Source organism: Cervus elaphus, chromosome X, assembly GCF_910594005.1.
Source record: "Cervus elaphus chromosome X, mCerEla1.1, whole genome shotgun sequence".
NCBI classification, from domain to species: Eukaryota; Metazoa; Chordata; class Mammalia; order Artiodactyla; family Cervidae; genus Cervus; species Cervus elaphus.
The window spans coordinates 111,990,488-112,003,035 of NC_057848.1; positions in this window are offsets into that span (position 1 = coordinate 111,990,488).

Genomic DNA, 12,548 nt, shown 5'->3' on the forward strand with positions numbered 1-12,548 from the left:
AGTGATTTATGTGTATTGATTTTGTATCCTGCAACTTTGCTAAATTCACTGATTAGCTCTAGTAATTTTCTGATACTATCTTTAGGGTTTTCTATGTACATGTCATGATACATACATCTATGTATGATGTCATCTGCAAACAGTGAGGGCTTTACTTCTTCTTTTCCAATCTGGATTCTTTTTATTTCTTTTTGTTCTCTGATTGCTGTAGCTAGGACTTCTAGAACTATGTTGAATAACAGTGGGTAATGTGGACACCATTGTCTTTTTCCTGATCTTAGGGGGAGTTCTTTCAGTGTTTTGCCATTGAGAATGTTTGCTGTAGGCTTATCATATATGGCTTTTACTATGTTCAGGTAACTTCTTTCTATGTCCATTTTTTGAAGAGTTTTAATCATAAATGTGTGGTGAATTTTGTCAAAGGCTTTTTCTGCCTCTATTGAGATTATCATATGGTTTTTATCTTTCAATTTGTTAATATGGTGTATCACATTGATTGATTTGCATCCCTTGCATCCCTGGAATAAACCCAACTTGATCATGGTGTATGAGCTTTATGATGTGTTGCTGAATTCCTCTGCCTTTTTGAAACCCAGCTTGTACATCTGGAAGTTCTTGGTTCACACACTGCTGAAGCCTAGCTTGAAGGATTTTGAGCATAACCTTGCTAGCATGTAGCTTGAACATTTTTTGTTATTGTCCTTTCTTGATATTGGAATGAATATTAGCCTTTTCTAGTCCTGTGGCCACTGGTGAGTTTTCCAAATTGCTGACATATGAGTGCAGCACTTTCACAGCAACATCTTTTAGGATTTGAAATAGCTCAGCTGGAATTCTATCACCTCCACAAATTTGTTTGTACTGTTGCTTCCTAAGGCCTACTTGACTTCACACTCCAGCATGTCTGGCTCTAGGTGAGTGACCATACCATCTTGATTATCCAGGTCGTTAAGACCCTTTTAACATAGTTCTACTGTGGATTCTTGCCACCTCTTCTTAATCTTTTCTGCTTCTGTTAGATCCTTACCATTTCTGTCCTTTATCGTGACTATCCTTACATGAAATATTCTCGTGATATCTCCAATTTTCTTGAAGAGATCTCTAGTCTTTCCCATTTTATTGTTTTCCTCTATTTCTTTTCATTGTTCATTTAAAAAGGCCTTCTTATCTCTCCTTGCTATTCTCTGGAACTCTGCATCCAGTTGGGTGTATCTTTCCCTTTCTCCCTTGCCTTTCTCTTCTCTTCTTTCCTTGGTATTTGTAAAGCCTTCTCCAACAATCACTCTTTGCCTTCTTGCAGTCCTTTTTCTTGGGGATGGTTTTGGTTACTGCCTCCTGTACAATGTTATCGACCTCTGTCCATAGTTCTCTAGGCACTCTGTCTACCAGATCTAATTCCTTGAATCTATTCACCACTGCCACTGTATAATCATAAGGGATTTGATTTAGGTCATACCTGAATGGCATAGTGGTTTTCCCTACTTTCTTCAATTTAAGCCTGAATTTTGCAATAAGGAGCTTATGATCTGAACCACAGTCAGCTCCAGGTCTTGTTTTAGCTGACTGTATAGAGGTTCTCCATCTTTGGCTGCAAAGAATATAATCAATCTGATTTCAATATTGGCCATATGGTGATGTCCATGTGTAGAGTCACTTGTCTCTGGTGTTGTTGAAAAGAATGTTTGCTGTGACCAGTGTGTTCTCTTAACAAAACTCTGTTAACCTTTTTTTTTCTGCTTCATTTTGTACTCCAAGGCCAACCTTGCCTGTCATTCTGGGTATCTCTTGACTTCCTACTTTTGCACTCAAATCCCCTATGATGAAAAGGATATTTTTTGGTGTTAGTTTTAGAAGGTGTTGTATGTCTTCATAGAACCAGTTAACTTCAGCTTCTTGGGTATCAGTGGTTGGGGCATAGACTTGTATTACTATGGTGTTGAATGATTTGCCTTGGAAACAAACTGAGATCATTCTGTCATATTTGAGATTGTACCCAAGTACTGCATCTTGAACTCTTTTGTTGACTATGAGGGTTACTCCATTTCTTCTTAAGGATTCTTGCCCACAGTAGTAAATTATAATGGTCATCTGAATTAGATCCGTCCATTCCCATCCATTTTAGTTCACTGATTCCTAAGATATTGGTGTTCAGTTTTGCCATCTCCTGCCTGACCATGTCCAATTTACCTTGATTCATGGACCCAACATCCCAGATTCCTATGCAGTATCGTACTTTACAGCATCAGACTTTACTTTCACCACCAGATACATCCACAACTTAATGTCATTTCTTCTTTGGCTCAGCTACTTCATTCTTTCTGGAGCTATTAGTAACTGCCCTCCAGTCTTCCCCAGTAGCATGTTGGATGCCTTCTGACCTGAGAGGGCTTATCTTCTGGTGTCATAACTTTTTGCATTTTCATACTCTTCATGGGATTCTCTAGGCAAGAACACTGGAGTGGCTTACCATTCCCTTCTCCAGTGAACCACATTTTGTCAGAACTCTTCATTATGACCCATCTGTCTTGGGTGGCCCTACAGGGTATGGCTCATAGATTCATTGAGTTACACAAGCTGCTTCACCATGACAAGGTTGTGATCCATGAAGGAGTTTATTTGTCTTTAATTTTCTGATATTTGACAATGAGGTATCTTGTGTGCATTTCTTTGGGTTTGATCCCATTTGGGTTTTGCTCAGCTGCTTGGATCTGTAGATTTATGTGCTAAGTCACTTTAGTCATGTCCGACTCTGTGTGACCCTATGGACTATAGCCCACCAGGTTCCCCTGTCCATGGGATTCTCCAGGCAAAAATACTGGAGTGAGTTGCCGTGCCCTCCTCTAGGGGATCTTCCTGATCCAAGGATCAAACCCAGCCTCCTGCAGCTCCTGCATTGCAGGCAGATTCTTTACCACTGAGCCAACAGAGAAGCCCCTGTAGGTTTATATCTCTTACAAAATTTGAGGCATTTTCAGCCATACTTTGAGTACTTTTTCAGCCCCATACCTTTTCTACTCTTTTTCTGGGACTCTGCCAGGAACTTTAGATACTTTGCTGTTGTCTCACAGGTCCCTGAATCTCTGTTCAGTTTTAAAAATTAATAGACTGTGTTTTTTAGAGCAGTTTTAGGTTTACAGCAAAATTGAAAGGAAAATTATATAGTGTTCCTATATCCCCCTGCCCCACACAGGTAGCTCTCTGCTCTTCAATTAATATTCTGCAGCAGAGTGGTACCTTTGTTACAATCAATGAAAAACTGATGCATCATTATCACCCCAAATCTGATTGATATTAGCATTCACTTTTGGTGTTGTACATTCCATTCATTTGGGAAAGTGTATAATGACATGTATCCACCATTAAAATATCTTACAGAATAGTTTCACCGTCCTAGAAATCTTCTGTGCTTTACCTTTCCAGCCCTCTTTCCCCTCTAACCCTTTGCAAGTATTGATCCTTTTGCTTCTTCATATTGATCCTTTACTTTTTGCAGAATGTCATATAATTGGAGTCTTACAATGTGAAGCCTTTTCATATTGGCTTCTTTGACTTAGCAATATGCACTTATAGTTCCCCCATATTTTTCCATGGCTTGATAGCTCATTTCTTTTTGGCACTGAATAATATTCCATTGTCTGGATGTACTGCAATGTGTTTATCCATTACCTACTGAAGTTATCTTGGGGCTTCCAAGTTTGGGGCATTATGAATAAAGCTGCTAAAGCCATTCATGTGAGGCTTTTGTGTGTAGATCTAAGTTTTCAACTCATTTGGGTAAATGCCAAGGAGCATGATTGCTGGATTGGATGCTAAGACTATGTTTAGTTTTTTATGAAACCATCAGACCATCTTCCAAAATGTCTATACCATTTTGCACTCCTACAAGCAATGTATCAGAGTTCCTGTTGCTCCATATCCATGCAAGTATTTGGATGTTTTCAGTATTTTGGATTTTGGTCATTCTAATAGGTGCATAGTACTATCTCATTTTAATTTGCAATTCCCTAATGACATATGATGTTGAACATCTTTTCATATGCTTACTTGCCCTCTGAATATCTTCTTTGGAGAGATGTCTGTTCAGATATTTTGCCCATTTTTTAAATTGAGCTGTTCATTTTCTTATTCAGTTTTATGATTCTTTTAGTATTTTGGATATCAGCTTTTCATTAGGTTTGTTTTTTGCAAATATAGTCTGCCATTGTATGACTTGTCTTCTCATTCTCATGATTAATTTTGTTTTCAGTTTGTTTTCTCTTCAGTCTGTTGTTCAGGTAGGGTAATTGTTATTGTTGTGTCTTCAAGTTCATGATTTTTTTCTTCTGTCCCTTCCATTCCTTATTGAGCCTACCCATTGAATTTTTTTTCCTTTATTTATTTATTTTTTCAGTGGGCCCATTGAATTTTTAAAAATTTTTTGCCCATACCCTGCAACATGTGGGATCTTAACCCTTACCCCCTGCTTTGGAAGGTGGAGTCTTAACCATTGGACAGCCTAAGGAAATCCCTCTATTGAGGTTTTAGTATGGGTTATTGTATTTTAGGTCTTAAATTTTCCTTTGGTTCTTCTTTATATCTTCTATTTCTATTTTGAAACTTTCTCTTTTTCTCTTTCCCTTTCTTTGCTGGGATTTTCTCTTTCCCCACTTGTTTCCAGCACATTTGTTGCTTGCTGAAACATTTTTATAGTGATCCATTTAAAGTTTTTTATCAGATAATTCTAACATCTCTGTCTTCTTGGTTTGGGCATCTGTCTATTGTCTTTTTCTTTTTTTAATTCAGTTTGAGATCATCTGGTTCTTGAGTGTTATTTGTTTGCAATCTGGGCATTTGGGTATTATGTCATTGGGATAAATGAGACTCTGAATCTCACTTAAACTATCTATTTTGGCTGGCCTTGTCTGACACTGCCACCAGTAAGGAAGAGGGCTGTCACACCATTACTACCAGGTGGAGGTAGAAGTCTAGGTTTCTCACTTGGCCTCGACTAATCCCAAAGGGGGACTCCTCATTACTACTGGACAGGGTTGAGAGTTTCTGTTCCACACTAGGTTCCCACTGATAGCTTCCTGCCTGGGAGGGGTCTGAATGCAGAGTTACTGCTTCTTTTGTTACTATCTCTTCTGACCCTTGGGATGCGAGGTTGGTCTCTTTATCATTGGGTGATGGTGAAATTCCTGACTCTTGGTTAGATCTTCTCTGACCTTATGTCAGGGGCAGAAGGTGAGGGGCAACTCATTACTGCCAGGTGGGGTCCCCACATTGTCTCTGCTGACGTGGTGCATGTGTGGCCTGTGGAAATAAAAGTCTCTTCTCTGTAACTGGCCTTCTCTGATACCACACCAGCAAGGAGGGGGTTGGGAGTATTGGGACATGTCATTACAGCCTCAGGAGGATGGAAGTGTAACTTGCCCCCTTAGCCTTTGCTAGCCTAGTGGGGGTGGGGTCAGGGCCACAGTTTGTCCTCTGGTTTGGGTTGGAGCAGAGTGGTTAGTGTCTAAAAATTTCCAGTCTTGCTAGGTTGATCTTTCCCAAGTCCTTTGGTTAGAGAGAGAAGGCTTTAGTTGGGGCTCTTTCTGTCTGCACTTGTTGACGTATCTGGGTTACTGGCTTCTTCTGCCCCAAGTATGGGATATATGAGGCAAAAAACAAAAATCACATCTTTCCTCTCATCCTAAGGACTAGGTGGCCTACCTTTTTCTCTACACTTGTCAGAGTCTTCTTATGTTTGTTTTATACACAACGTCCAGGGATTTTAGCTGCAATAGCAAGAGGAATAGGGCAAGGTGCAGCTATTCCATCTTCACCCATCTTATTTTAAATAAATAGAAATACTTCACACCCTCCCATACTGTGATTTGCATGTTTCACAGAAATTAAATACCGTGACTTAAAATGAATCAAAGCAATGATAATTTTAGAAAACCATTATTCTGATCATGAAAGAGGCATCTTTTGGACTTTGATGACATGATAGCAATGGTCACATAGAGTCTGCTTGTTTGCAGCAATCAAAATTGCTTTTTAAGATGCTGCAGAAGGGATGACAGGTCCCTTTGAATGTCAAGCCCCGTTATGTGGGTTTGTTTTCATGGCCTGAAGTGCGGAGAAACCAGCTTTGCAAATGTTGAGCTTTACTATCTGTAGTTTGTGTTAAGTAAACCATAGTTATTATAACATGGAATGTGCCTTTTCCAGCTCTGCATTGAAGCCTACCACCCTCTCTATCTCCACCCCTCCTCCACCTTTCTGCAACACACCTTGTCCCACCTAGAGATTATGATCCAGCTTCTGGGGCACATGCTCTGCCTTGTAGAGCCATGCAACTCTAGTAGTTGTTGGGCTGCCTGTTTTCAGGCAGCTCTGTATGAATATCATTTCTCACAACTGAGCTTTTGATAAGGATTTGGTGGCAGGGAGTTCAAGGTTATCCTTTCCAATAATAAACACTGGGAATTGCAATAGGTCTTCTTGTTGATTAACAGCATATGCTGTGCCATTTGGTGAGGTGGGAGGGGCAAAAGAATTAATGCCTATCTTGCAGGGGGTTGTGATGATCAAACGTATGTCAGGTACCCAGTTCAGTGCCTGGTATTGAGGAAGGCAGTAATAAATGGCAGTTCCTTTCCTCTACCCAGTTCTTTCTTCCTAGCTTCTGCCCCTACTCCATTCTTCCACATCCCTCCCCTTTCCACTTCACTGCCCCCAATCCTCCTCCCCTTCATAGGCTATCAGAGACAGCAGTTTCCATGGTAATCAGCATCCTCATTAATTCAGAGTTTAATGGTCCTTAAGTGTCTGTCTGGACTGGGTTCCTAACTTACATCAGAGGGAACTTTCCAGTGAGCTCAAGGGCTATTGAGAAATTGTCAAACACAAGCCATTAGATTCAAGTTTTCCTAATTAGGAACAACAGCATACAGTGATATTTTGATGTAAAGAGAGAAGATGTAAGGAAATCATCCCATCCTGTCCAGAGCTCACAGCTCCTAGGTGTCTGGGGAATCACTGTCTCCCCAGCACTCTCAGATGTTGGATTACATTGCTGGGGCATAGGTGTTGGAATGTGAGCAAGGAGGCCAGGAGATTGAGCAACAGAGAGCCAACTTCATTGAAGGGTTCTGAGTATGTCACTGAGGATTTTTTCTTTCCTCCTCTTCCCATCTGTCCCTTCACGGTCTCAGGTCATAAGTGTTTCCTGCTCTACTTGCACTGGGTTTCCATACTGACCCTAATCTTGTTCTTGACGGTACTCCTATCTCCCAACTGCTTTGCTCTTTTATCATTCCTCTGAGACACCAGGCACTGTGCTAGGCACAGTGGATATAACCATGTGGATATAACCATGAACACAATAGACAAAGATCCCTAACCTCAAGGAGCTTACAGTCAAAAAACAAAGAGCTATAGAATGACATGCACAATTGAAACCAAGCTTTGGGAAAATCTCACTCTTAACTAGGGCCCCAGACCTTTTACTCCCTTTGTTCTTTCTAATCAGTGGTCTATATACTCAGTGTAGCTTCTCCTTCCCCATCTGCTAAGGGATTCCATGCATTCACATGGACAGTGTGAAACTCATTACTATTACCAGTGGCATGAGGTTAGATGTAAGGGTGAGTCTTCTGGGAGAAATGGCCACATGAGCCCCCCAAATCCTGAGGTCCCTTCAGAAATAGATCCCCGTTCACCACCAGGACAGAGGAGAGCAGCCATTTACAGTTGTCTGGCACCTTCTGGTTGAACCAGTCTTGGGCTTTCCTGCCCTCTTCATTAACCTTCTGTTTTGGTTTCTTGATCAGCCTCCATCTCCTGATCATTCTCAGTTTGCCAGTTGAGAGAAAAGAAAACTGCACTTGCCCTGCTCAGCAAGTGGAAGAGTTGAATAGGATGGATGTGAGTGTGAGTTGTGCAGGAAGATCCCCCCTGGCATAGTGAAAGAATTTGACTAAACCAATAAGTGCAGAAGATGAAAACTATCATGATCTATGGGTCAATGGAGAAATTGGAGGTGACCCGCAGACCTCCCAAGGTCACTGATTGGGATCTGCTTTTTGGATATGACAACGTCAACTACTGACCACATGATCCTGGGACTGAGGGTTGACAAGTTTAGCAAATAAAGACACAGGACTCCATTAAGTTTGAGTTTCAGATGAACAATGAACAAAGTTTTAGTATAAGTATATCCCATGCAACATTTGGCACATACTTATGCTAAAACATTATTGCTTATGTGAAACTCTGATTTAACTGGCTTGTCCTTCCCTAACAGCAATTTTTACCCCACCCACATAGACAATGACTAGCTTTTTTTGGTCTGTTTCCAGGGGAATAGAGTAGGACCAGTAGAGAGTTGGGCTTGGGTCTGAGAGCAGGAAGAAGGATTTCATTGGCAGGGCACTTGATGACAGCTGTGAGAAACCCTCCTTGGGTAACTTGAAATTAGAAACCTTGGAGAGTCCTTCCAGCTCTGACAGTCTCTGAGTCTCAGAATCTTCAGGGATTTTAAAAGGATAGAGTGGGAAAATGATGGAGAAGACTAAGAATTAGAAGCCTCCAAAGAGCCTTGACCATTTTTCTTCTTTTTGGTGTTATGATGGTGGGATGCATGCAGATGTGTCAGCTGGGTCCATGGCTTTCTCTGTACAGATTAGAAGTCAGGGCTTCTAGAATATTCTAAAAGTTCATGCTGTCATTGATTCTGCTCTTGAGTTTCCAACACCCATTTTCCAAGATAACATTGTCTGGAGGGAAGCCCATCCCAGGGCAGGCCCAGTTGAACTTCTTCCTCAGTGCCCATCCCCTCCTCTTAATGACCGTGACGGCAGCCACCTACATGTGGACACCATTTCACAGCTCACAGAGTGCCTGGCCATTTGTTCCTTGTCTGGATTCTCACAAGTCTGAGAAGGAGTACTCATCACCTATTTACATTTGAGGAAGACAAACCCCAGAGATTTGCCTAGTACCAGCCAAACCATTCAGCTCTCCACTCACTCAGGCATTTTTAGTGAACACCAGTGCATGCCTGCTGTGTGGCCCGTGTTAGGGGCCAAGTGTATGAGATCCACTACCATCCATTTTCTGCCCCTGAGAGCTCCTGACCAAGGTGGGAGGTGGAGGAGTCAGGGTCTGTGGATGGACAGATGCACGAAGAGGCAGGAATAACAAAACTCAAGTCCTCAAGTCTGGACTGAGTATGAATGAGGAAGCCCCCCTCAGGGCTGGCTCTGTGGAGACCGTGACCACTCAGAGGCCACACATTCTTCCTCTGTGGCAGGCAGCACGTCCTCTTTTTTCAGACTAGCCACAGTCTCCACTTGCTGCCTTAGCTCTGCCCCCTGGAAGTGTCCCTGGACTCTGTACATTTGGCCTTCAGTCCACCTTGGCCAGGCAGAGGCAGCTTCTCCTGGGCAGGGAACTGCAGATCCTTTCTCCGCTTTGCTTCCCAGGGCCTTGCAAGGCTTCCCTTCCCCATCCCATTCCATCCTTTTGTCCCGTAGAATCTCTCATGGGATGCCAATGGATGGAGATTAAAAGAGAGCTGTTGCTCTGTTTCAAGTGGGAGTTGGCAAGTCCAGACCCATTTGCTCAGCCCCTCTCTGCGGTTGCCCCCACAGCAGGTTGCTGGAAGCCCAGGGTCAGCAGAACACACTCTAGAAACCAGCAACTAGCTTCATGTGCCATTGCAGGGCTTGCTTGCCCCTCAGGTCCCTCTCACAAGAGGTGGCCCCAACCAAGCTTCTAATTTGCTCTATCAGCCTTGCAAGAAGTGCTCATCCTCTTGCATTTCCTTCCCTGTTATCCACCCAGAGACTGAGTCAGTGGCTCCTGTCGCCTACCCCTTCCATAGCAGACACCCAGGCAGGACTGTTTTTTTTTTTAATTGAAAATTTTAAATTTGTCATCAAAATATAGTTGGTTTACAATGCTGTGTTAGCTTCAGGTATACAGCAAAGTGATTCAGTTATCTATATATATAATGCATGCGTGCATGCTCAATCATTCAGTCGTGTCCGACTCTTTATGATAGTATGGACTGTAGCCCACCAGGCTCCTCTCTCCATGGGGATTCTCCAGGCAAGAATACTGGAGAGGGTTGCCATGCTCTCCTCCAGGGAATCTTCTTGATCCAGGGATCAAACTTATCTCTCCTGCATTGGCAGGCGGGTTCTTTACCATTGAGCCACTGGGGAAGCCCATATATAATACATATATATTATTATTATATATATATTTCCAGAATCTTTTCCATTGTAAGTTTTTACAAGATATTGAGCAGCGTTCCCTGTGCAGGTCCTTGTTGGTTATCTGTTTTATACATAGTAGTGTGTATATATTAATCCTAAACTTCTAGCATGACTGTTTCTTTTCTTCCAGAGCTGTCTCTGTCCCTTGCCTCTCACCGATGTTCAGTGTTTATGGAGCTTTGTTCCCCGATGAGGAATAGTCTCAGAAAGTTTCCCTCACAGGAACCTGAATAAGGAGTGCACCATCCTTACCCCAAACAATGAAGTCAGTCTAATGAGGTGAAAGATCTAGGCCAGCAGGCTTTTCAGTGCTGGGGAAAGTCCCCATGAGCCCATCCACTTAGATTATGTGACTTTGGAATTGGTCCTGCAAGAAGGTATTAGAGAGGAAGCAGGGAGGGGATCCTGTGTGTCAATCATGCGGGCAACTAGGTCTTTGGGCCCTGACAGTAACCCTGGGCCTGACAGTTGTCTTTCTGTGGCATTTGGCATGTTACCATCCCTGCTCAGAAACTGACGGCACCTCCTCAAGGCCCTCAGTATTAAGCCCAAGCTCCTCATCCCTGTGTCCTAACTCTTTTGGAGATTGGCTCTGCTGCCCTTTTCAGCCTCCCTTTCCAGAAGTCCCTTCACCACCATTCCAGTCAAGCAGGTGAGCAGCACCCAACACCTTCCACATGTTTCCTGCAGGACTGGATGAGATGAAGTTGAATGCAGGGAAGGTTTACATGCCACGGCTGAGCCCATGGTGGCTGCTCACCAATGGTGCTCCCATGTAGAGGCTTCTGAGGCTCAGAGGGGAGAGTGCTCGCATGGGGCCTCTGCTTCAGAGGAAACACTCAGAATCTGACTGTTTCCCACCATCCTGACTCCTGCCATCTGACCCATCATCATCTCTGCATGGATTATTGCTACAGTCCCTCAAAAGGGTCCTTTCTCTTTATTGACCACAAGGCAATCCTTTCCCCTTTCTGCTCAAAACCCCACACTGACTCCCATTTCAGTCGGAGTAGAAGGTCAAGGCCTTACACCCTGTGGCCCTGCTAAGCTCTCTGACTTCACCTCCTCAGCTCCTTTCACTCAGCTCATGGTTTCTGCTCCTCTGCATCTGACAGGCATATCCCCACTTAGGGTCTGTGATCTGGCTGTGCCCTCTGCCTGGAACATTCTCAGTCCAGACAGGAGCATTGCTTGCTTCCTCATCTCCTTCAAGTCTTCTCTCAGATGCCACCTTCTTGGTATGGCCGTCCCTGACCAATCCTTTTAAAACTGTAGAGCCTGATCTCCCCACCTAACCCCTCCCTGTTTCCTGTACTCTGGCTCCTTCTTACTCTGTTCAATTAATTTTCCCATAGCACTTATCACTTGACAATGCGCTATATAATTAGTTTAAGTAATTCATTTCTGTTATCTGTCTTCCCCTACCAGAGTGTAAACTTCATGAAAGCTTGACTTTTTTTTTTATAAATTTGTTTTGCTCACTGATATAACCCAGCTGTCCAGAGCAATCCCTGGCATATACTATGTCTTCAGTAATTATGTGTTGCATTAAGAAACCCCTTCAGTCTTTCACACGTGCATTGACTTGGTCCGCAGCACACACCTGGATGGACTTAGTTGTTTTCACATTTATACATCCCCACAGCATACAAACATATATTGGAGATGACACCTAGTGAAATGGATATATAAACATGTACTAACAACTAGATAAATATTTAACTTTGTACATACAACACACACACAAAGGCTACATGCACATATGCCATGCCTGGAGAAATTATATTTTTAAATTTTATTTTTTCATTGTGGCTTTGAGAGAAACATTTTATGCAAACTTTTATTATAAAAATTTTTAAGCCTACAGAATGGTTGAAAGATTTGTAGAGCAAACACCAGCTACCTAGACTGTATAGATAATATTTTGCTATGTTCAATTTCTCACACATCTCTCCATCAATATATCCCTTTATCTAGCTGTCAATACCTCCTATATGCATTTCAAAATACATTGCAGCCATCAGTTCTCCTCACCCTTAAACATATCAGCATTAAAGATAGTTCAGTATTTATTTACTTCTAGGTAAAATTTGCAACACACAGAGAAATATGTTAGTTGCTCAGTCGTGTCCGACTCTATGTGACCCCATTGGCTGTAGCCCACCAGGCTCCTCTCTGTCCATGGAATTCTCCAGGCAAGAATACTGAAGTGGGTCAGATCTTCCTGTCCCAGGGATTGAACCCGAGTCTCCTGCATTGCAGGCGGACTCTTTACCACTGAGCCACCAGGGAGTT